This window comes from Apodemus sylvaticus, chromosome 15 (assembly GCF_947179515.1).
Source record: "Apodemus sylvaticus chromosome 15, mApoSyl1.1, whole genome shotgun sequence".
Taxonomy (NCBI): Eukaryota; Metazoa; Chordata; class Mammalia; order Rodentia; family Muridae; genus Apodemus; species Apodemus sylvaticus.
In genome coordinates, this window is record NC_067486.1 from 75,450,811 (window position 1) to 75,476,128 (window position 25,318).

Below are 25,318 nucleotides of genomic sequence, written 5' to 3' on the forward strand. Positions count from 1 at the left end.
TAAATTTGTGTAAGTATATATTACTTATTTATTATGAAAAGATCATTATTTGTTTTATATCTATACATGTATATATGTGTGTGTGTATATACATAATCTTATTTTCAGATTACAGAGAATTTACAGACTATATCATTTACACATTTATTTCAGATGGATCTTACTGGGAGTTCTACCATGGTATGTCTGAGATGAGATCAGAAGAATCCAAGGATGGAATTTTTTTTTATTCAATATATTTTTTATTTACATTTCAAATGATTTCCCCTTTTCTAACCCCCCACTCCCCGAAAGTCCCATAAGCCCCCTTATCTCCCCCTGTCCTCCCACCCACCCCTTCCCACTTCCCATTCTGGTTTTGCCGAATACTGCTTCACTGAGTCTTTCCAGAACAAGGGGCCACTCCTCCTTTCTTCTTGTACCTCATTTGATGTGTGGATTATGTTTTGGGTATTCCAGTTTTCTAGGTTAATATCCACTTATTAGTGAGTGCATACCATGATTCACCTTTTGAGTCTGGGTTACCTCACTTAGTATGATGTTCTCTAGCTCCATCCATTTGCCTAAGAATTTCATGAATTCATTGTTTCTAATGGCTGAATAGTACTCCATTGTGTAGATATACCACATTTTTTGCATCCACTCTTCTGTTGAGGGATACCTGGGTTCTTTCCAGCATCTGGCAATTATAAATAGGGCTGCTATGAACATAGTAGAGCATGTATCCTTATTACATGCTGGAGAATCCTCTGGGTATATGCCCAGGAGTGGTATAGCAGGATCTTCTGGAAGTGAGGTGCCCACTTTTTGGAGGAACCGCCAGACTGATTTCCAGAGTGGTTGTACCAATTTGCAACCCCACCAGCAGTGGAGGAGTGTTCCTCTTTCTCCACACCCTCTCTAACACCTGCTGTCTCCTGAATTTTTAATCTTAGCCATTCTGACTGGTGTAAGGTGAAATCTCAGGGTTGCTTTGATTTGCATTTCCCTAATGACTAATGAAGTTGAGCATTTTTTTAAGATGCTTCTCTGCCATCCGAAGTTCTTCAGGTGAGAATTCTTTGTTTAACTCTACTCCAACTCAATCAGAGTGCTGCTTGTGTTGCTTAGATATCCTGTGGAGGCACACAAAATATTTATGTTTAAGAAGCCATGGAAATACCCCAGTAAAACTCACAGAAATCTGATTCCTTAACTCTAGAGTTACGAAACTAAAACAGAAATGTGTCGGTCTCTAAGTCCTAAGCTTCATTTTTAAGAAGAGTAAAAGACTTCTATTGTTCACTGTCTATTGTTTGCCCATGGATAGAGTTCATATTAAATCAGACAGGCTTGCTATGAACTAATCCCGCTGAAGGTGAGCTACAAACAGATCTTCCCTTGAATAAGCCTGGCATTTCTCAGAGTTTCAGATACACTGAATAATACCAGTGCTCATCACAGCTCTGCCTTGAGTAGGAGCAAGAAAACTCAAGCTACCACTCACCAAAATAAAGTTTAAAATATCAACAAAAGCAAGGTGTTAACCATCTGAATCAATGTGTCAGTGGGGAGTTATTCAAAGGAAAAAACCCATAAGAATCAGCTATTGAATCCATCTGAGTACTAAGAACCTTCTGTGGGCTTGATTTGTTTCCTATATTTATTTCATGTCATCTAACACGTGTTTGTAGCTTCTATGATGTGTTTTTAGCTATCCTAAACACATTGCAAATATTTTTGTTGTTCAATCTCTGCAACAACCATGTAATAAAGACACTATGTATTAATTTCATGACTCAAAGAAGTTTTGGTCATCTCTCCAAATTCTTCTTCTTTCTATAATATGTTTAGAACATCCTGGATCAATCTAATTTCAAGTAATTACAAATACTTTCCACCTGTATGCCATCTTCCTTGCTGTCGTATGGGCCTGGAACATAGACATCATTCTCCTTCTCTCTCCCTGACTAGCCATCAGATACCTAGACAGATTCTTCATTTGTCTGCCTCTGGATTCACATGTAAACTCCACACTGAGGACAAGTTCCTGCATCCCTGTTATCATAATCCTTGCTCTCCTACTCAAAAGAGTTCTGTTTCCTCATTACAAATCAAATGAATATAAATGCATTGTCTTGTCATTACAGACTCTTCATAATAATCCCCCACCCTCATGTCTCATAATCCCTCTTAGCATGACATATATTCTAGCCAAACTCAACTGCAACCATGCACCAAATATGTCTCATAGGCATCTACATCCAGGGCTTTTCTTACAAGGCTGCCTCTTTCTTTGCTCTTTGGAGTCACCTCCACTTACAGAAGGTCCACACAGTGCCCCAAATTCTATGTCTAAGGTACTTCTTCTGAGAAGCTCTGTCAAGTGTCTGTCTTCCATCATTCACTCTTGTGTTCACCTAGACCATGCAGACCCATTGCTTTCTTATAAAACATACAGCATCTGTCTAAGAACTAGTTCTAGATTATGTAACTCCCTGACCAAAGTGAGACTTCTTTCAGAAGACTGTCAGTACTAACCATCATTCTTGACGTGACAAATGGAGTGGAGAAAACAAACAAATGGATAAAAATGTACCACTCTTGTTGCCTTCATAGTCTGCTTGGAGGATTTGAAAATTGAAGAATTGAATCTTTCATACTGTAGAGCCGTGCCAAAAAACAAACAAAAAAATAAACAAATAAATAAATGACTGGGTAGTGACAAATGGGATTGCACAAAGAGGAAATAAGAGAAAGACCTAGTCAAGAACTGGAGCAATGAAATAAGGACTTGGTTCTCAAAACTTAAAATACAAATGACCAATATAAATGCCTTGGGAACTAGAAATGCAAATGAAAACTGTAGTATAATACTACTGCGGCCCAATTAGTGTAATTAACATTAAGACATTAATGATAGGATAGTGATAAGGATGGAGGGGAAAGAAAGCTTTATAAATTGCTGGTAAGAACATAAATTCAGCTACTATGCAAATCAGTATAGAGGTAGCATAATAATAATGATAATAATAATAATGAAAATAATTATGATAATAATAACAATAGAAGTTACATATGACCTAATTATATTACTTCTGTGTACAGCTAATTGATTATATAACAGAGGTACCTGCACATCCATGTTTATCACTACCACCTCCTGTTCTCAGTAGCCAAATGATGGAATCACCCTAAATATATGCCGTAAAAACAACATATACAAGACATGAAGAAATCAAGCTGGTATTTGTTATGACCGGTGGGTGAATGCAGCGGCTGCAGCATGGTCAGTGAATGGCTGCAGCAGCAGCAGCAGCAGCAGAGAGACCACACCAGGCGAAACAGTACCAGGTGGGGTTTATTGAGGAAAGGGGCAAAGGTGTTGGTTGGAAGAGGGCAAGAGAGAGAGGGAAGCACTACTCCCATATATATGGATGGTGATGTGGTCACAGGCAAAGGTGAACCCAGTGGACTCTGGAAACATGGTACCTGTTGCCTTGACAACAGGTGTATAGGTTGTACTGTCACCTATGTGATGTCACAGGTCTCGGAGGTCCCAATACCAACAGTACTGAACTGGAAAAATCCCTCTCTAGTGGTTCAATATATATGCTACATATGCTCCTGTGGGAGGAAAAATAATCAAAACTGTTATCTAGCCATGAAATCTGTGAATGACTGACCTTTGGCAAGATACAGAATAATGTCAATAACATTAATAAAATAAGCAACCACTTTCTGATTGGACTTAAGGCCCATTCCACAGTACAGAACTCATGCCTGGTCCTGGACACATGGCCAATGCCCTGTGATTCACAAAGTTAGAGGCTTGCCGTCATATGGCTGGCCACCATGCTGTCTCACCTCAAGAAAAATAGCTTTTTCTTTCTCTCTTCCATTTTCTTCTTCTTAGCAATTGCCATCCTTGGGCTTTTCTTTTTAATTGTAATATAATTGTTCTCGAGCTTTGAAAAAGACAATCCATCTCTAACATGCTTATCCAAGCTAATCTTAACTTTTCTGTAATATTGTTTTCTAGCACTCCTAATGTGCTTAGCTCATAAGATTAATAAGTTGTGTTGTTGTGTTAATCAAAGAAAATATGGTGCACACACACACACACACACACACACTAGAGATCACCCTATCAAACAAAATAAGTCAGATGCAGAAAGACAAACACTGCCTACCTTCTCTCATTTATGGGCTCTGAAATTTTTATAAATATGGCCATTAATTCTAATGTGTGGGTCATGTGGTTGAAAACAGAAGAGACTCTAATGAAGAGAAGGTGCAGGAGATTAGGAGAAAGGGGGAGAAAGTTTGGAAGTAGGGACTGGATGAGGGTGAATATGTTCAAAGTACATGATATACTTGAAGAAGACTGTCTCCAGCACTACATAGGATGAGATGAATGTACATCAATAGTAATTCAGCAAGAGAAAAGCAGCTAGTGCAGGGATGTGTAAATAAAGCGAAGAAGCTACAGGGCTAGCCACGCTTGCATTACTTCTTACAGTATCCCTCCATGTCATAGCCAACCTAACTGAGGAAACAGTGGGGTAAACTGGCCCATCACAGAGGTAGCCCACTCCTAAAGCCTGTGGCCTACTGCTCCCCGTCATGCAAGAGGAGTCATTTCTGTTCCCCAATCTCTTGCCTACAGCGATCTTAGAGAAACTGAGGAACTGTTAGAAAACATAGAAGAAATGTATCAGGGTGTGTGAATGGACAGTTTTAGACACAAACCTAAAGCCCAGAAGACAAAGATAGGCAAACAGTGATACGCTGAACTAAACATCTCACACACATCTGAAGAAACACTTCAGAGGAAAGAGGAAACCTACAGACTGGGGAGAATACTGGAAGTATATTTGAAAATGGAGTAGTGTCCAGATCCTTTAAAGAATCCCAAAACCCAATGGCAAAAACCAAAACAAACACAAAACAAACAAAAACAAAACAGCAAAAAATTACAAATGGAAACTAGCCACAGAGATACTCTGTTAGGCACCAAAAGGTAGTACCATGAGATTACATGCACAAGTGAAATCTAAAACAGTGGCTTTCATGCCAGTTGAGAGGCCGTGGTGAACCAGAGACTGGAAGGAGCAGAGAGAGGAGGTTTGAGTAGGAAAGGATGACTACATGATACTAGATTATAGGCAGCCAGGCACAGGAAGCCCTTGTGTGCTGCACAGTAGTGCGACTATAGATGATACCAAAACACTGTGTTTCTAAGGGCTCATTGTTATGGTGTCGGTAGCAAACATCCCTTCAGGTTCCTGTGGTGACAGCTTGGTCCCCAGACAATGGTGCTGCAACCAGTGACTAGACTGTGATGAAGTTCACAGAAACTGAGACCTTGTTAAAGGAAGTGGTCATTGTGGTGTGAGTTCAAGTGGACTTTTCCTCACCCATTCTCCCTCCCTCCCTCCCTCCCCCCTCTCTCTTTCTCTCTGCCCCCACCCTCTCTGCTTTGCCCTTTGCTGCCCCTTGTCCATGATATACACTGCCTCACCAGGACCCAGCAACAACATCACAGGCAAGACCAGCAACAAGGCAAACCAGTCCTTTTTAAATCGGCCCCTCTTAGGTACTTTGTCATAGTGCTGAGAGCCACCTAAGGCACTGGTGGAAAGAATGTGAGTTTTCACCATAAAGAAGGAACAAATGTTTAAGGAGGTACATGCATTTTTCCTGATGTATCAAACTGCACATATTTCTCAGAACATCACAGGATTACCCTACAGGATTAAATGTTTGAAGCATTCAGTTCAATAATTATAAATTTAAAATATAATAATTACCTCTGATACACCAATCAGCAAACAGATACATTTTAATTATTCCAGATTCTCCCGACTGTCCCCTGAGATAGCCACTATTATTCTTACTACAGGAGGAAAAATGAAGTTCCACAGGGTGTTCATGGTCGGCAGTGGTGAAACTGACCACCCTGCTTCACTGAGGCAAGGCAGAGGCCAATTCCTTCTCATAGATTCTAGCCATGGTGAGACATAGTGAAGTAATATTAAAGCTACCCTTAAAAGAACGGCTTGCTAGGTTTAATATGAAGAATGTCTCTTTTGCTGATCTCAGTTCCATTCCCCTGGAGAAGAAAATGCCTGGGTGAGGTCTGGGTTAAGCCTGAGGCCGCCCAGAGTCCCCACTCATCCTCTGAGCTTTCACCTTTCCCTAGAGTTCTTTTATTTTGATTCCTGTTGCCACCATCAAGCCCAGGCCCTCTCTCTTGGGTTGCAGAGGCAGAAAGAAGGATGACAAATACATTCCCTCTTTTCTTCACAGCTCAAGATAAACAGTTCTTTGCCTTAGTTTCCATAGAAGGGTTGAGATAGGCTGTTGCAAAGTAAAGTTTACCAAAACTGTGTTGTATCCAAATGAAAGTAGACCCAAATACATTATTGCTTTGATTGTGGGCTTCATGTGTATTGTACATAAATGTTTAAATGCTGGTGTGAGATCAGTTCACCACTACAAAGAAGAAATGAGCAAATCAGTCAACTTTATTTTTCTTCCTGACGATTCAGTGCACATTGTCAGGAAGTGCTATGTTGCATTTTTAATCCCCAAAGAGCTTGAGCACGTAGTCAGCTCACTGAGTCCTCACAGCACCTAGCAGACACCTGTACCTATCTACCCAGACATCCACCATTGGGTCACCATGGGGCAGTACTCCTGTATAATTTGAATGTAGAACTTATCATGACATTGATCATAGAGTATCAATGTGTGAGAGATACCCTCCCCTACTGTATTAGTTTGGATCAAATTAGGATCATAGGTGAGCCTTCCAATTCTAGACTGTAGTTCATTTCAGATAAAGTCAAGTTGACAACCAGGAATAGCCACTACAATCCACCCCCTTGTCAACTTGACACAAGTAATATCTCATGTCCACGTGAAACAATAACAAGGTTGTGAATACGCCTAACATGATATAACTATTCCTCGTACAATCGCAAATGCATTTATAAATTTACAATGGGGCAATGTCCCTTGGGAACATTCTTTTAGTGTCTCAATACCAATTGATGTTAAAGGAATTGGAAGAAAGACAAATGTATCCTTAACAAAATAAGTTAGAAGCATTCATATTACTTATAATCCTCGCTTCTGCAACTGGTTAAGTGGCCTTAGCTGGTATTTATATCTACCTTCCTCTGCTACCCATTCTGTATTTCCTTCATCTTCAGCAAGCACCTCAGTAGGTCTTGGCTCTTTTCCTGGAGGATTGACCCATACCTTCATTCCTGATGGGTCATCCTTTGTCATCCTGCTTGGATTAGGCTGTTGTAGTTTCCCATTGACTTTAATCACAGGACATGGTAGTACTAAGAGATGCCCTAGGGGATCTCCTGCACTCCAGACATAATCCTGCTTACTTCCATTGTGGAGAGGCAATCCAATTTCCCCATGGTAATCTGGATCTTTCACCCTCCTAACACAATTATTCCTTTCTTAGCCTGTTGGTTTAAGGGCATTAGAAGCCCAAAATGGCCAGGGGGAAATCTGAGCTTCCAGTTCAATGGAATGTTTGTTGTGGCTCCTGGTAGGAGCACTCCCCACTCTGGAACCAAAACTTCTAGGCCAGTAGAACCTAAAGTTGTGGGGACAGGAAGCAAAAATTTTCCTAGAGGGTCACTAGGAGTGATAGTGAATGGAACTATTCCCTTTTCCACCCTTTGATTCCTGGACCCATGGATCCTGGCTATGGGAGAAACTGTACCCTATATTGAATGCTAATTCAAAGCATATACTGCCTTCTGAAGAACTGTGCCCCAGCCCTCCATGCTGTGGCCACCTAATTGGCACTGTAACTGTGTCTTCAAAAGGCCATTCCATCTTTCTATTAGACCAACTGCTTCAGGATGATGGGGATCATGGTGAATTCCATGATCGTGGGCCCACTGTCGCACTTCTCTGGCTGTGAAATGAGTTCCTTGGTCAGAAGCAATACTGTGTAGAATACCATGACAATAGATAAGGCATTCTGTGAGTCCACGGATGGTGGTTTTGGCAGAAGCATTACATGCAGGAAAGGCAAATCCATAACCAGAATAAGTATCTACTCCAGTAAGAACAAAACGTTGTCCTTTCCAAGGGGGAAGTGGTCCAATATAGTCAACCTGCCACCAGGTTGCTGGCTGGTCACCTTGAAGAATTGTGCCATATCTGGGGCTCAGTGTTGGTTTCTGCTGTTGGCAGATCTGGCATTCAGTAGCAGCTATAGTCAGGTCAGCCTTGATGAATGGAAGTCAGTGTTGCTGAGCCCAAACATAACCTCCATCTCAGCCACCATGGCCACTTTGTTCATGTGCCCACTAGGCAATAACTGGGATGGCTGGGGAGAGAGGTTGACTGTCCATAGAACGGGTCATCTTATCCACTTGATTACTGAACTCCTCCTCAGCTGAAGTCACCTTTTGGTGAGCATTTACATGGGACACAAATATCTTCACATCCTTTGCCCATTTGGAGAGATTTATCCACATATGTCTTCCCCAGATGTCTTTCTCACCAATTTCCTTTTCCTCCTCAAAACATGGTCAGGTTGTCACAGGAATACCCCACTCCTGGTACCAACTTCTGTATTAGTTTGGGTTCTCTAGAGTCACAGAACGTATGGGCAGTCTCTATATAGTTAGGGAATTTGTCGCTGACTTATAGTCTATAGTCCAACTCTCCAGCAATCGTCAGCAGCAGCTGTGGATGGAAGTCCAAGGATCTAGCAGTTGCTCAGTCCCACGAGGCAAGCAGGCAAGGAAGAGTGAATAAATCTTCCTTCTTCCAATGTCCTTATATATCTCCAGCAGATGGTGTGGCCCAGATTAAAGGTGTTTGCCTCCATGCCTTTAATCCCAAATTAACTTGAACTCAGAGATCTCCTTGTCCTAATCTTCTGGAATTCATAGCCACTATCCTTCAAGATCTCCATACCAAGATCCAGGTCAGAAAGTTTTATCTCTGAGCCTCAAAATTAGGATCATAGATGAGCCTTCCAATTCTAGACTGTAGTTCATTCCATATATAGTCAAGTTGACAACCAGGAATAGCCACTACACCTACCTTATTAAAATGTTAATAGAGACTGACAGCTGTAGATCTTTGAAGCTCACAAAGTTATTATTAAAATGCTGCCTCCCAATGACATCTACTGTAGGGGATTTTACCAAAGGCTATGAAGATCAACCTGCAATACCCTTTCCCTCAAACAGCAGCCTGAGGTGTCCAGGCTCTCACTTCCTACCCTACATTGCATGATCAGGACCAAGATCAGCATTCCAGATCCTTCCACCCCATCTGTCTTAGTCAGGGTTTCTATTCCTGCACAAACATCATAACCAAGAAGCAAGTTGAGGAGGAAAGGGTTTATTCTGCTTACACTTCCACGTTGCAGTTCATCACTAAAGGAAGTCAGAACTGGAACTCAAGCAGGTTAGGAAGCAGGAGCTGATTCAGAGGCCATGGAGGGATGTTTCTTACTGGCTTGCTTCCCCTGGCTTGCTCAGCCTACTCTTTTATAGACCCCAAGAATACCAGCCCAGAGATGGTACCACTTACACGGGGCCCTCCCCCCTTAATCACTAATTGATAAAATGCCCCACAGCTGGATCTCATGGAGGCACTTCCCCAACTGAAGCTCCTTTCTTTGTGATAACTCTAACCTGTGTCAAGTTGACACACAAAACCAGCCACTACACCATAAGTCACTGAATGAGATCATTACTGTTTGGGACTCAAGGCTGACATCAGGGTTCTGGTGTCAAAACAAGAACACTGGACTACATTAGCATACTCCTTCTGCATTGGGGCATAACTGCTACAAGTTTTCCCATCTTCCATTTCTATTGAGCAAGCCAGGGTATGATGTTGTGTTTTCTTTTCCCATTCTATGCCTTCAAACTCATAGTCCATGCTGCCCTCATCCTCTTTCCATTTTCTCTCCCCATTCTCTTTACCCAAGCCACCACCCACCACCATTTCTCCCATCATTTGGTGACTATACCATCTTCTCAAGACCCTTTCTTGTAAAACTTGTAATTCCCAGAACTGGCTCTGCCCATGTATAACTCTGTCTCATGAGCTGGCAAGAAAATTTATCTTTTTTTAGGTGCATAGCTCAGATTAATTACCATTTTGAACATTTTGTAAAATATACTATAGCACTGAAACAAAAAAAAATGTAAGCACTCCCCGTGGCACAGAACCAGTGCAGTGGGGTGTAAGAGTGGTAAGAGAAGAACCACATTTTATCATTGTGAGAGTCACTGCCAGCTACTTAGGAACTTCTGGAGACAATAAACTTTACTACCTTAATAGCTTTCACAATTGCTCCGGGGAAGAAAATTTCTGTTGTCTGAGATGAAAAATGGTAAGTTGTCAGGATAAGATGTTTGCTTTTGAGCACAGCTCCTGAGAAATAGGTAAAAGATTATCCGAGAGAATAAGGATCATTTAGTTTGATATCCAGGAAAGAGAACATGAAGGGAAGAGATTAGGGTTATGAAGTAAAGAGTTGGAGGCAGGACAGACACAAGGATAAGATGGGTGAAACTGGCTGAGAGTAAAGAGATGTTGTGGTCAGGCCGTGTGTTCTAAGAGTGATGCCTGTTCTTCCCAGGAACACAACTTTGTAAGGGTTTCTATTCCTCCAAAGGGAGCCATATTTACGGAACTACCTGGCAGTCTATAGAAAAAATCTGGGTAAAAACAATTCAAAAGTCAGAAAATAATGACAGTAACTATTTTCTATCTGAGACGGCTTGGGACCCCTCCAATGGTATTGATAAATAACCATGATGTTGACGTTCATTCAACAGTTCTTTGTTCAAAATAATATTGGTCAATATCCTTGTTTAATCAGAATAGTCCTTTGGGAGCCCGTCTACCAAGTACATGGGTGGTGTGCTTTTCACTCATTTTCTCTCTTATTTGAGCCTCATTAGTCTCTAGAATACTCATCCCATAACTCTCAACACAAGCAATTCAATCTGAATGCTGCTAGGCACGACACACTTGCAGTAGTCAGAAAGTAGCAGAAGTGGCAATCCTAGAACACTTCTCACACAGGCCTGGCAGGTTCCAGGCCTTCCCTGGGACTCAGGAGGGCAGGCAGTTTTAAAGCCAGAGTGCCATCCACTGGGACTGCAGTTGTTTGTTTTGATTTCTTGCTTTCATGAAAACTTCCTCCCAGAAGGTCAAGATGCTTGCTGTGGCCCTCATGTGCCAATCTCTTCTTTCCTTGCTTTGTCCAATCTAGTTGTCTTTCTCCAAAATTATTATTAGGCGAACCATAACAGAATGTAGCTGGAACCCTTCAGAGCTCCCCATCAGTACAGGGCCACTCAGTGAGTCTGGCGTCCCACACTCAGTCTAGAAAGGATGTGTACCATCTTCCCTGGACCCCCTTGAAAGGAGTCAGTGAGTCATGGCCAGTTGGAAAAGCAAGGATGCCAACTGAAGCCTGGACAATGGCAAACATAGTCAGAGCTCAGCCAGATAAGACTGAAGGCGAGAGAAGACAGAAATAGGTCAGCGTCTACTCCTTGGAACTAGAGGCAGACAGCACTGAGACTCTGAATGGCTGAGAACTCACTTAAGCCTCTGACAGGCACTTCACAGACTCAGGCAAGAACCAGACACACCAGGGCTCTTGGAAAACCCTGGCCACAGCATCCTTAATGTGTGGCAGCAATGTGGAGCCTCAGAAAGAGCATCGTCTCAGTAACAGAGTCAGGGTTGTGGGATATTCCAGCTGCTTCCACAACACTGGAGCGACATGTTACGGGCCAAGGATTATCTTGAGTATGTTGTTTGTAAGTGATGCTCTCAGGAAATCGGTCCCTCATTCTAAAAAACCCATAAACCAAGCAGTTATGGTGCCCCCTAGTCAACAGGACTTACCTCAAAATAACATTTATGGTCCAGATATTTTCTTTTCTCTGTCTTAAAATAAAATGTATATATCTAATCTTAGATTCTGTATTACTGTAACATCATAGGAAGAACTGATGGACAGAGGCTGTACAGTGAGTGCCAGTGATAGTTTTAAATCAGCACAGAGTAAAGGCTATGAAGAAATCCACCTGGCCAGCAAGCTGAGAGGTTGTGTCATGAACACTGTTTCAGATCAACGCTGGCCATATTCTGAATGGAAGGAAGCTAGTGGAATGGACTGGAACCGTGTTGTTGGGAATAGGCCTTCTCCACCCTTCCAACTGCTCTCTCTCAAACTTGTATCATTACCTCTGGCTCCTCTGCACATCTCTACCCAGTTATCCAGAAGCATTGTTTGTGCTATTCCACAAGATAGCATGCATGTATCTGGCTCTTCTCACTCCTATAACAAATCTCAACAGAGTTAATAAAACAACTCCATTCCCCACCACCTTGTGGGTCTAAAGATCATGATATGCAAGGCTGTACTCCTGGCAGATCTGGAAAACAATTCCTTTGATATTTCTTGTTCCTAGAAGCCAACTCCTTTTCTTGGCTTGTAGTCCCACCCTCATCAGAGCCAGTAGTGTAACATGTCCGTTACTTCTTTCATCTTCATTCTTCTTATTATTCCCAGCCATATTGAGGTATAATAGAAAATGAAATGTATTATACTTAAGAAGGACAGTGTGATTTTTGAGTATAGGAGAGCCCTCAGAAGTAATTTCTATCACTAAGTGAAACATACATTATTTCACTCATAAGACACTTTTGCAATCAAAGAACACTTAAGACCCATCTTTTCTCTTTCAAATTTCAAATATTTGATTTAACTAAGTAATTGTGATAGGCATTTCATCTACACAGATTGTGCACCCTCCACAGACAAAATTATGTACCCAGCAGGCAACGTCTCATTTCCCTCACCTTCCAAACCCTTGTCAACTAAATTCTACTCTTTCTGTGATTTCCACAATTTTAGATTTCACAAAGAAGCAAGGCCATTCAATATGGTCCTTCTGTACCAATATATGTACTGTGTCTCTTAGTAAACTGTCCTCCAGGCCTAGCCACAGCTTTTCAAATAACAATATTTCTTTTGTTTTTAAGATTCAATCACATTCCTTTCTCTGTCTCTTTCTGTGCGTCCATTTCTCTATGTCTGTGTCTCTCTTTGTCTCCCTCTCCATGTATGTATTTGTGTATGCATATGTGTGCATGTGTGTATATATATATGTGAATTTCTCTATATGAGTATTTTTCTTTATAAAGATAGGAATATATCTATATTTAATCTATATCAAAATCATCTATATTCCCCTCCCCTCCTTCCTGTGTTATCCATTTACCAACTGATGATCAATTAAGTCAACTTTAATCCTGCCCACTATGAATCTTGACGTTTTCATTCTAACTCTACTGATTCTCTCTTACTACCACCTTTAAGACTGCATCATGTGCACCACAGCTCAGAATAATCTCAACCCAACATCTTTAATCTAGTTGCATCTACAAAGTCTTGTTGACCTGACAGTTTCCAGGTTTCCAGACAGGGACCTATTTGGGGCAATTCTTCAGTCCACTGCACAGTCACACTATGGTTCTCTTTGCAGCATGCCCACACACCAACCTAACCCTAGCCTTCATTTTTACTGAGTGTTCATTTCTGTAACCTCTGAACCAGTCTCTGTCTTCACAATCTCCACTCTTAAAAATGGAAGTCTAATCATGCCAAACTTCTCCTCAGAAGACTGATTCCCCATGATTCAATTTGCCTCTTTATAGTTTGATGATGGTCTAGTCCTTGACCTTCCATCTCCTCCTCAGTGGTCTGTCTCCATGTTCTTGGACATACCTGGTGATCTAGGGCCCCAGGAATCTTAGGCTTCTGCTCCTCTCCTTAGAACTCTGCCTCCACCTCACTCTGTCCCTTTCTTACTCTTTCCTCTCCCTAGTCCTCCACTCCCCCATCACTTGTGTTTATTCTCTTTCCTCTTCCTGTAGTTGTTCTGATGCAAATCACAATGCTGGCTGCCCATCCCTCCCTTCCCCCATCCTGCTCGCACACATGCTCTCTCTCTCTCTTTCTCTTTCTCTCTCTCTCTCTCTCTCTCTCTCTCTCTCTCTCTCTCTCTCTCTCTCTCTCTCCCCTCCCATGAGGATTCTGGACATACCCTCAACACCCAAGGCTCCCTCTCAGGATCTGTTCATAGGAAACCTGAAACAAAACATATCTTGACTGATAACCACTTGATTGGAAATGAAGTATTTATTTAAAAAAACACTGTCTGATCCTGGCAGACTGTTGTGAAGCTCAGTGAGTCACAATGCTTTGTGAACTTCCAGCAACCACAAACAGTATCTGATGTAGACCTCCCTCCCCACAACACCGTCCATCTTAGGCTGGGACTGCCAGGAAAAAATATATATATTATACCAAAGTTTGTTCTCTATATGTTTTATGTTTCCTTGTATTTTTTTCTTCTAAGATATATGACTACATATTCATAAGGTAGCTATGGAAACAGCAGAAAAAAAAGAAACACTGGTTGTTTCTGGCTTTTCATTTCACCAGTGGAAACAGCCCAGTTGGACAGCGTAAGTGTCCCATCAGTATAAGGAAATGGTTTTAGTGTTTGCATTTGGAAGTGAGAACTTCAGTCAGCTTAGAACTTAGTCATGCGTAGGGGCTGTGGAGATGTCTCAGTGGTTAGAGTGCACTGCTCTCTCAGAACCCCAAACTCAGCTCCTAGCCCACATGGTAGTCGTACAACTATTACCCCAGGGAAAGTGCCAGGGAAAGCTTAGGCCTCTGGCCTCCATGGGAATTTTCACACATCCGAATACAGACACACAGACACCTACACACACACCAGCATATATACACACACACCTGCATACACACACACCGGAACACACACCTGTATACAGATACACCTGCATACACACACACCGGAACACACACCTGTATACACATACACCTGCATATATACACACCTGCACACACACATATACCTGCATACTTACATACCTGAACACACACACACATGCATACACATGCACACACACATATGCCTGCATGCTGATATACCTGCACACATACCTGCATACTAATATACCTGCATACATACCTGCATACTAAAATACCTGCATACATACCTGCGTACACATACACTTGCATACACACACACCTGCAAGCACATCTGCATACACACACACCTACATACATACACACACCTGCATACACACATACTTGCATATACATACATGCCTACATACACACACCTGCAAACATACACCTGCATACACACACCTGCATACTAACATACCTGCACACATACCTGCATACACAAACACACCTACAAACACACATCTGCATATACACACCTGCATACACACACCTGCATACACATACCTGCATACATACACACACCTGCAGATACACACCTACATACACACATACTTGCATACACACATACGCCTGCATACTAACATACCTGTCACATACCTGCATACACATACCTGCATATACACACACACCTGCAAACACACATCTTCATACACATACAGAGAGAAAAGGAGAGATTCTAAGAGAAGCAGAACCTGACAGAGTCACTCATGCTGAGGATGAAACACAGGATTAAGAGCTTGGCCCCTGACTGGCTCTGAGAGTCTTGTGACCCAAGCCTGACCCCCAAACCCAAACAAGGTGGAGAAAGTGAACTAACCTCACAAAGGTGTCCTGTGACTCTCACATATAAGGTGCACACAAAGAAACATAATAATAATAATAATAATAATAATAAATATTATTATTAATATATAATATTAATAATAACAATAATAACAACAACAGCTTTACGGAAAGAATAGGAATCTGTGCTCTAGCCCCTCCAACCCAGAGACCAGACCACACTTAGTACTGGTTAATCTGTTCGTACCAACTTAATCTGTTGTTGCTAGATTATACTCCTCTTCTAGAGAAATGCACTAGGAAGCCTGATGAACTAATTTGGCTCCTAATAAAGCTGAAAGGGCCTAATCCTATAGACATGTGTTGTAGGAACCAACCATTACTTAAGTTCAACGGGTTTCTCTCTCACACACAACCAAATTAACTCACCACCATTAGCAACCATAGACAAAGTTATATGTCTTTGTTTTAGCAGGTTTGGGGTCCGATTTGTATCTCTGAAGTGTGTCTCAGATACTTGCTGCATAATCTGATGCTGAAGTTGGAAGTCCGTAGCTGGGCTCTCAGCTCAGTATTCCCACTTGCTGGGGTTTCCCAAGCTGGTTCATTCTTCATATTTCAGTGTTCTGGATCTACAAAGTCCGTTTGCTCTTCTGAAGGTGTCAGTCTATCGAAGCTCCAAGGCTAAGCAGCATGAGGGCCACGCCCTTTGGATGTGTGCACCATGTGAACTTCATCATCAACAGAAGTAAACTAGCACTCTCTTATCATTGACTGAAAATTACTGAGCAATTTTAATCATTGGTTAAAGTTTGGGCCTCTTTTTCTTCTTCTGTTTTGTTTTGGGGGGTGTTGTTTATTTGTTTTTGCTTTCTTGTGGTTTTGTGGGTGTTTTGTTTTTTCTTTTGCTTTCTTAAAAAACAAACAGGAAAGGGAGTGGAAAAAGGATGCTTGAGATCACATCAATTAAAAAGAAATTCAAGGCACTGTCAGAAATGGATGTTTCTAGAAAATCAAGTCAAGCCTTACTTATGCTTCAAGATGGAATGACTGATGTCTTAATTGCCAGCACTTCCCTGGGAGAGGCAAGACCATCTAGAGATGACCTAGCGTTATCCATTTCTCTATTCACATCTGTTCATCTGTCCTGACAGAGCTTCCGAGAGAGGTGAGCAACTGCAGCAAGAGGGGAGGAGCCCCGATTCCTTGATCCCCTCCACCTCACCTAATCTCACTCGAAATGATTTCAGAAAGGAAAAAAATGGGGAATCACCTGACTTTGAAGCATCTTTATAGACGCAAAATGTCATCAATGTTCAAATGGATCCTCATAAGTGAAAATCCATTGAGCAGACAATGGATCACGAACTGTGGCTGAGGACATGGGAGAAGCACCAGGGTTCTCTTGCTCTAGAGTTTGCTGTGGGAGGAAAGCATGAAATGGAGAGTTCTACAACTAACTGACGTGCATAAGAAATTTCTGTGTCTCCTGGTCCACTGCCTTGCTTCTAGTCATCAGAAACAAGAGCCTGTATTTTATTTCCATCTCCTTTAATGAAGACCAGAAGAGCACAAATGCGTGAGCTGTAGAGTGTGATAGTCTCTTGCTTAATGTTTATTGAACTTGGCAGCAGCCATATAAAAGAACTCTGGTCTAGGAGCTCTCAGGGAAATAGCAAGGAGCCTACGGAGGATTCATTGTGGAAGTAGTTATGCAGCCACAGGGAACACACTGAGCACTGTGGAGAAAGTCACTGAGTGAGTTAGCATCTCTGTGTGAAGGCCTCCATGGAAAGGTGGGGGCCGGGTGGGAAGGCCTGGCAGAGAGTGGCCAGATGGCGAGAAGGAGGCAGTTCCGGACACAGCCTTGTAACAGCGAAGTTATGTGGGAGAGTGAGAGCAAACCGACCCTGCCGTGCACAGTGAGTGGGCCAAGTGTGAGTAAAGACAAGGAGCGAAAGGGCGAATCCCAGGAAACACTGCTTGGTGGGTGGGAATTTGTGGTGGGCACCAGAAATCGCGCTGAGGGATGGGATCCTCTTTGCCCGTCAGGAGGCCACTCACATGTGCTCAAATATATTGGTCTGAAATGTCTCACCTGGGCCAAATGGCATGCCACAGACACACGCCGTCACACAACGGAAACCCTTGCAAATCATCCTGCAGCCGTTCAGCGGAAAGCTCTTGAATACAAATTGCAGCTCTTAGAACATGTGTCATGGTGAGATGAAAAGCATTGCGTCTCATAACTGCATCAGACACTCTGTGGGCTGGGGATGGCATGCAGGTTGCAGACATGACACATGGCGTGGCAGACAAAAGATGCTTAATAGAGACTGGATAGAAGGCTAATCTCCACCTTCCTCTCACAAAATAAAACTGGAACCTAAGCCTGGGGGAATCTATGTCTTGTTTGAAAACTGACCAATAAAATAGGATGGCCATGAGACGAAATATCTTGAACAGGTCTAGAAAATGAGAAGACAATTTCAGAACTGATTTATAAGTATCCTATTGCAGGCTGGGCAGGATTCAGTGGACTCTAAAACCGCAGAGGACTTGATCACACTAGGTCAGAATTCCCCTCCTGCTGCAGGAGTTATTAAATGTGGCTTTATTGAGCCATTTGGCTTGTCAAAATACTGACAATGCACCACTCACCTGGGACACGGTGTTGAATTGACTTGTGACCTACGAACTCTGTTCTCAATTATAACCATGATATTTCTTTCTATTTCAAACAATAGCTTCCACTGATGAATATTTGAAAAGCTTATGTGTAGACATTGGGGATTTCCCTTTTACCAGCAAAATCTGACTGTATCATTTTCTAGTTTGCTGCTCTGGAGCAGACCTGTCTCTTTGGTTAGGCATTTCAAGGATCCTGGGGGCTGCTATTACCTTTGTCTCAATTCTTTCCTGTTTTTCTTTCCCATACCCCTTACCATCAAGTCAGGTGCTAACCAAGCAAGGGGATGTGCCCTGTATTTAGAACAAACCTCCTCCTTTTTGTCAAAGTGGTACCTACAAGGGATACTTCAAGACTTTACTCAAAGGTGTTCTTCTCAGTGCTGCGTCTTGATAACAACTTGCACTTTTTACTTAAAATTCTAGCGTACCAATTAATTCCATTGGACTGTGAGGCCAGGAATCCTGTTTTCTTCATTGTTGCTTTTCTATGTAACTGACCCTTTTCTAAGTGAAGAGGTTAATTCAAGCTGCAGTGACAAGTTATGGCCACAAGATGGCAGTAGGTAGACATTTTGTCTCTCACCCATGATGAGGGGGAAAAAAGGGTGTATAACAAGTTGCCTTTCATCTCTGCCCTTGCAGACAAACCTCTGTCTTCTGAAGACAGAAGGAACCTTTGACTGGCTGGTCAGATTCACACACCCCCAAATAAGAATAACAGGTGGCCATTGTATTCTCTGTTTTCTGACAACTCTGTTCCTTAGCCTCAACTGTATTCCATGATGCAGGAACTTAGATTTCTCAGTTGGATCTTCGCAAGGACAAGGTGACCAGCTTCTCAGTAACTGAGAGGAATGGTCACCAACACCCACTGATGGTCAGCGTCTGTTGAGGTCCCAGAGCTTCCCCCCACACCCATCTGTCAGACACAAGCAGTAGATAAAAGTCAGCCAAATATCCTTTGCTGACTTTTAAATGTTGTTATTGTATTTTCAGGCACAAGTGTGGGTTAGATATAAAAATACTCTTTGTAATAGTTAGTATGGTATTTTATCATATCTAATTGCTAGAGTCATTTATAATTTGTAATGTGAGAACATTTAAATTCTTCTGTCTGGAAGGTATTTAGAAATAACACACAGCAATATTCACCATAGTTATACAGTTGTGCTTAAGAGTGCCACACCGTCTTCCTTTTACCTAGCTAGGCACGGGCCAAGCCCCCCTCCTTTTTTTCCTCTCCACACTGTCTGATTACCACTTTCCAGTCTACACCTATGACATCAGCTTGTTTTGATTTCTCAAACAAGTGAGGTCATCCCTGTGGTATTTGTCTTTCTGGGCCTGTCTTGTTTCCCTTAGCTATGCCCTCCAGACTCATTCACAATATTGCAAAGTGAAGAAATCAACAAGTTTTAATGACCAAATAGTATCCTTCTGCATGTAGACACACATTCGTCATAAACGTTTGACTGATGGAGCCTACCATTTGTAGCAATCCCAGGCTTTCGTGAAAATCAGCAGCAGTTCCCTGTGCATGTGTAATACCATGAAGCTAGTGCCTTCTCTGGGGATTTGCTGGCTTCATGGTTGAGCGCAGCCCTAAGCGTGAACCTAGAACCAGAATCCCTGGCTTCTTCGTGTGTCCTGGTCTTGAAGTGCCCCAGAAGCCAAGGGGCTCTGGAGCGATGCACAAACCGACTGGACAGCCCGAGAAGCGCCCAGAAGGTCTCTCAGCCATAAAGTAAAGGGGCTGAGAGTTTCCCTTCCTTGTTCCTCTATCCTTGCTAGCTCAAACTCTTCTCCACCCTCCACTGCCTATTGGCATGGTAACCAGTGTGCAGAAAACACGGGAAGTGGCTATTATTCTCTCCATAATTCTTGACAGTCCAACTCCACCAGACGTACCTTAATCCTATTCTCCTGGTTAATTTTTTGGCAGTGTGACATGAGCTGGAGTCATCTGAGAAGAAGAGACCTCAGATGAGAAAGTGCCTCCAATAGACTGATCTGGAGGCAAGCCTGGGAAGCCTTTTCCTAATTGATGGATGATGTGGATAGATCCAGCTCACTCTAGGGAATCTTTCCCTAGGCCGGTGGTCCTGCTTGCATAAGAGAACAGGCCGAGTGAGCCAGCAGCCCTTAGCCATAGCTTCTGCTTCAGCTCCTGCCTGCAGGTTCCTGTGCTGGCCTCCGACCTTACACCCATTCAATGGACTGTGACTTGGGACACATACAGCAAATAAGCCCTTCTTCCCAACCCCCCCAACTTCCAATTTGGTCTTTAAAAAATTCAACAACAAAAAACAAACTAATGAAACTATGGGTTTTTAAAAAAAAAAAAAAAAAAACACTATTATAGAAAGCATCATATTCAAGTATGAAGCCTAATATTTCAGTAAGATTCCACAAAGCCTAACTTCCCTTAAATAACACAACTCTTTTAGTTCTAAGGGATACTAGGTGTCCTCCTTGGAATTGAGTCTCTGAAAAAATACCCTTCCCCAAATAAAATACAGTGTTTCATACATCACAGAATGGGTATAATGCATATATCAAATAGACCAGGGATCAAATACTAGCCCAGTCACATCCTGACTCCCTTCCCGGGGTCAGGTTACGTCACCTCCACCCACCCAAGCTTCCTTATCTATAAAAGCAGCTTAGATGATAAGTCAGGAAAGTGTTGAAGAGAGTACCGGTGTGCAATGCACAAAATAAGTGTTAGCAATTATCATTAGCATTCGAATCTGCAGAAGTAGAAGCGAGAAGACACAGCTCCCGAAAAGTAAATCTTGATGTTATATTTAGCCGATGCAGAAAAATGTAAATATCCAAAATCTCTCCATAAATCACACCAGAACCCATTCTTTCAGAGAAAGAATGTAGAGTCCTTTCTGCACTAAGACTTACTCGGTTCTAAGCTGTGACAAGCTAAGAACAGGTAAAGAAGATACAACATTTACAGCCCAGTCTCTGCCTTCAGTGAGCTCATGGGATATGGAGATCTGCCCACAATAGTTATTATTCAGTGGATGAATGCACTAGCCTGGTGCATACAGATTCAGAAGCCACCCAGGAGGGAGTGAGAGTCCCTTTGCTCCTCAGAGGAGCCTGCAAGGCTGTCATGAGCTAACATTGGCCTTCCTGGCAATAATTCTACCCAATAGCATTGTCTTTTGAGAATACATTATAATGTGTCATACCTTTAACCTTAGCACCAGTTGTCCTTTCTGAATACTCACCTGCTGGGAAGTAGAAAATGGCCGCAAGTCTTCCTCATGATCTCTGGTCGCCTGTTTGTTCCTTCTCCCCCAGCTGTGATCTCACGGCATATTTGAGGTGCATCTATTTATTAAGAAAACCAATATTCTGTAGTCGACATAAATGAACAAATTTTGGTGAACCTCTTCTACAGTCAGTGCTCACCACATGTCAGTCACAAGGAGAAAAGCCAGCAAGCCACACAAAAAGTCTTTGGTCCCCAGGTCACCTAGATTCATTGTGGGGAAATTGCTATACAAAGGCTTCAAGGGTCATCTAAATTCTATTTCCCTTTAACGTCTTCCAACTTTAAATTCACTCCTTAAGAGAATGCAGAACAAACATATCAAAAATCTCATTATCATGAAATCCCTTTGTATATATAAACATCGATATAAGATCTTTTTATGTTTTTATTTTCCAATGTGCCTGGCTAATTGAACTCTCACTAACATTTGCTTTTGGGAGTTTGTTGAGCGATAAGCACTTTTATGCAACTTGAAGCTCTGCCTATAGTCCTGATGCCTTCAGTTCCACAGATGCCGTACTTCTTATGTGCCACTTCAGTCTGTTGTATTGACACCAGTCCCCTTTACATAGCTTAGGTCATTTTAGATAGGACTCTTTAGTTACTGTTGTTATTATTGCTATTGGTTTGTTGAAGAGATGCAAGGAAGCCTTGGTATACTTTCGCTTGGGTTCCTGTGTTTCTCTGAAAACACAAACAAAGCTGCCTCCACTTGATGAGACTGTACTTGTAGAAGCATTGCCTGCACAGAGTTGCCTTGCTGCAATGCTTCACTTGACCAACAGGCAGCCTCTTCACTCATGCTACAGTGCAGACTCTGCACAAGTCTGTGGTCTTGCAGTTTTGATCCACACGTAGCTGTACTTGTTGACAATGTGAGTGGAGATTTAGTTGAGATGCATGGTGAATATGGATCCAGCCAGGGTAACCACCTTTTGTGTTGAACACATACAAGTAACTAATTTGCTACACATAGTTTGTTGTTGCTAATTATATTCACCCCACAGTGTCATGCCAAAGAACAAGAGAACTTACTCATCCCGGCAAAGCGTCACCAAGGATGCCACCCATGGATCAATGATCTCATCATTTGGTTTGAGTCGGGTGCCTTCATCCCTTTCATTAAAGTAACCAAGTTATTAATACAAACTATTGGATCGGCAAAATAGCATCCAGACCTCCCTGGAAACCTCCATGGAATTCCATCCCCCTTAGGTGCCATGTTGATCTCATAGTGAAGAAAGAAGGGAATGTGGTGCAAGTCCACTCTTGTCTCCCCACACAGTGCCAGCACAGGAGACCCTCTCAAACCCAGTACTAAAGCTCTCCAGTGTGCAGACTTACCACCCTAGTGAGCAGGGCAGGAATGACAGTGATTCTGGCAAACTCACATTTGTTCCTAGTCATCAGTGGCTTTCTTCAAGATGCACAAGAATCAAATGCATGATGATCCTTTCTGAAATTTCAACAGAAGCCAACATAAAATCCTCTACTTTCTACCTGCTTCACACAGCCTGTGATGAACATCAAAGTGCTCCCTTTCTGTAAAGGAGAAATACTAGGGTGACCAGACAACTGTTGTCTACTTCCAGGGCGCTTGTGAAACACCCCTTCTCCACACATAGCTATATGTCAGTGTTCATCAGATCCACCTGTGGTTCTGATAGAGTCATATCTCCAGTTCATTACTTTATCTTCTTCGATGCCTATATACCACCCAGCAAAAGACTTATCTTAAATTTCTCACCCCCAAATTAAGGTTTGCAAAAAAAAAAAATCTTAAAAGTTACAGGTCACCTATGAAGCATGTCGGTGCTTGAAGATTCCCTTGGGCAATCCAGTTTCCACAATGCATACAATGCCCAAGTACTCAGGGGGCAGTAGAGAATGACTTGCCAGTTCTCACTGTACCCACCTATCGCCAGAAGTGCAACAAGAGCTCAAGAATAACTGGGAATCGAAATATGCATCTAAATTCACACCAAAATATTTGTTACCTTTTCTAGACAGGGAGTGTGGTCAGGAGGCCATTGGAAGAGTCCCCCGTGCACCCTGGAGAATAGAAAAAAAGCCATGGAGAGAATAAAGAGAAGACTATAATTGAGACTCGAGAAAACGGTACTGGAAACAATGGTATAGGCCCTGGCAAAAAGTCACAAGCCTGGAGACCAATCCCTGCTGCCATGCTGTTCGCTGTCTGTGTCACTGAGTACATTCTGCATCTTAACAGAGTTTCCGTTCTTAACTGGTAGGAGACAGACAGTAGCTCACATTGCCCAGAAGGGCTGTGGACATCAAATGAGACACAGGTTAAGGAAGCCCAGTATGAAGCCAGTGTTAAAGTGTGTTGGGCTCTGGGGAATAGGAGAACAGTGGGCTGGACAGATATATTTAGGTTGGACTGACAGTTTCTCAGGCTAACTCAGGGAGATCTTGATGCAGCAAAAATACTCAGCTTCAGCAGGTTGAAAGGACTGTGCATTTCCAGCAGCTGTGAGACTATATCCACCCCATTCCAGGTTCTCCGGACAGCCTCACACAACACATCTTAAACTAAATCTGCCACTGTTCCCTCAAAACCAGCTCTGCCTTTCTGTCAGAAGGCATCTCATATCACTTTTGCTTGAGGTCTACATCCCTGTTGTCAACCTTAAGCAAGGAGAATGATGCCTCCCCATTCAGTCTTTGACTCTGAGTTTTAATGTCTCCTCTACACAAAAAAGATAACTCCACCTGCCCCAAATCTTCATTAGTACCTTATGAGAATCTATTGGTTGATGGAAAAGATTACTAAAAACTGAAACGTGCACTGAAAAAGAAAGGTGGTCTTAGTAATTACAATGGCACTAAACTACCTGTATTTGTTTGGCATAAGCAGAAAACTGAGTCCAAAATCCCATCTTTAATAATACCAAATGCTATTGGTTCAAAGACTTGCAGCTTCCACTGACATAATTGTGCTGTTTGTTCAATATCTCAATAGCTTGACTCTGTGGCATTTTGGTGCTGAGAGAATTAAGAAAATCATTCCCACATTAAAGGTGTAAAAATCTTTTGAATACATTAATGAGGTGGTAGGAAGAAGGCTGACATTAAAGTACTTTGGAAGTTTTCTAATTAAGCCAAGCTAATGAGTTTTTCCACTCTGCCTGAGAACTGAGCTGAGCGCCCAACAAACGCTGACTTCTGTGATCTCCATGAGAGCATGCCACCAGAGGCTGAAGCTCATGTTCATCATGGGCTGACTCACCCTCTCGCACCTTTGGGTGAGACCTCCTCTCGGAGCAACTACATCCCTTGCACCTTGTGGGACTGAGGTCTGAACCTTCTGAAGCTACCAATATCAAGTGCCACAGCACCAGCACACTACATCAAGATCCAGAGGATGTCCTGAAAACCACCCCAGATACCATGTCAGAGCTGGGAACAGTATGGAAGACAAAATGGACTTTAATAGTTTGAATCTGACTATTTAGCAATAATTGAAGATGGATCACTGGGCAGAGGACACTTAGGGAAATAGTTGCATTTAAAAAAAGAATAACATTAAGAGACAATTTCGCTTCTTGCTAAATTAGCATATCACTCATTGTTTGAGATCTTCAGATATGTTAGTCTCTTGACAAGTTTTGCAAAGTCACGATCTGGCCAAGGTAATCCCCCTGCTTCTGCCTATTCAAGATAGGGTGAGGTCACCT

At 42.3% G+C, this 25,318-nt stretch overlaps 1 long non-coding RNA gene across 1 annotated transcript; it reads right to left on the bottom strand.

Moving 5' to 3' along the window:
* Positions 1 to 673: 673 nt before the first annotated feature.
* Positions 674 to 21,670, bottom strand: LOC127666165 (uncharacterized). Its single transcript, XR_007973555.1, has 3 exons — positions 21,574 to 21,670; positions 2,521 to 2,641; positions 674 to 1,115 (listed from the first exon to the last, which is right to left on the bottom strand). It is a non-coding gene; the product is annotated as an uncharacterized LOC127666165 (long non-coding RNA).
* Positions 21,671 to 25,318: the final 3,648 nt, after the last annotated feature.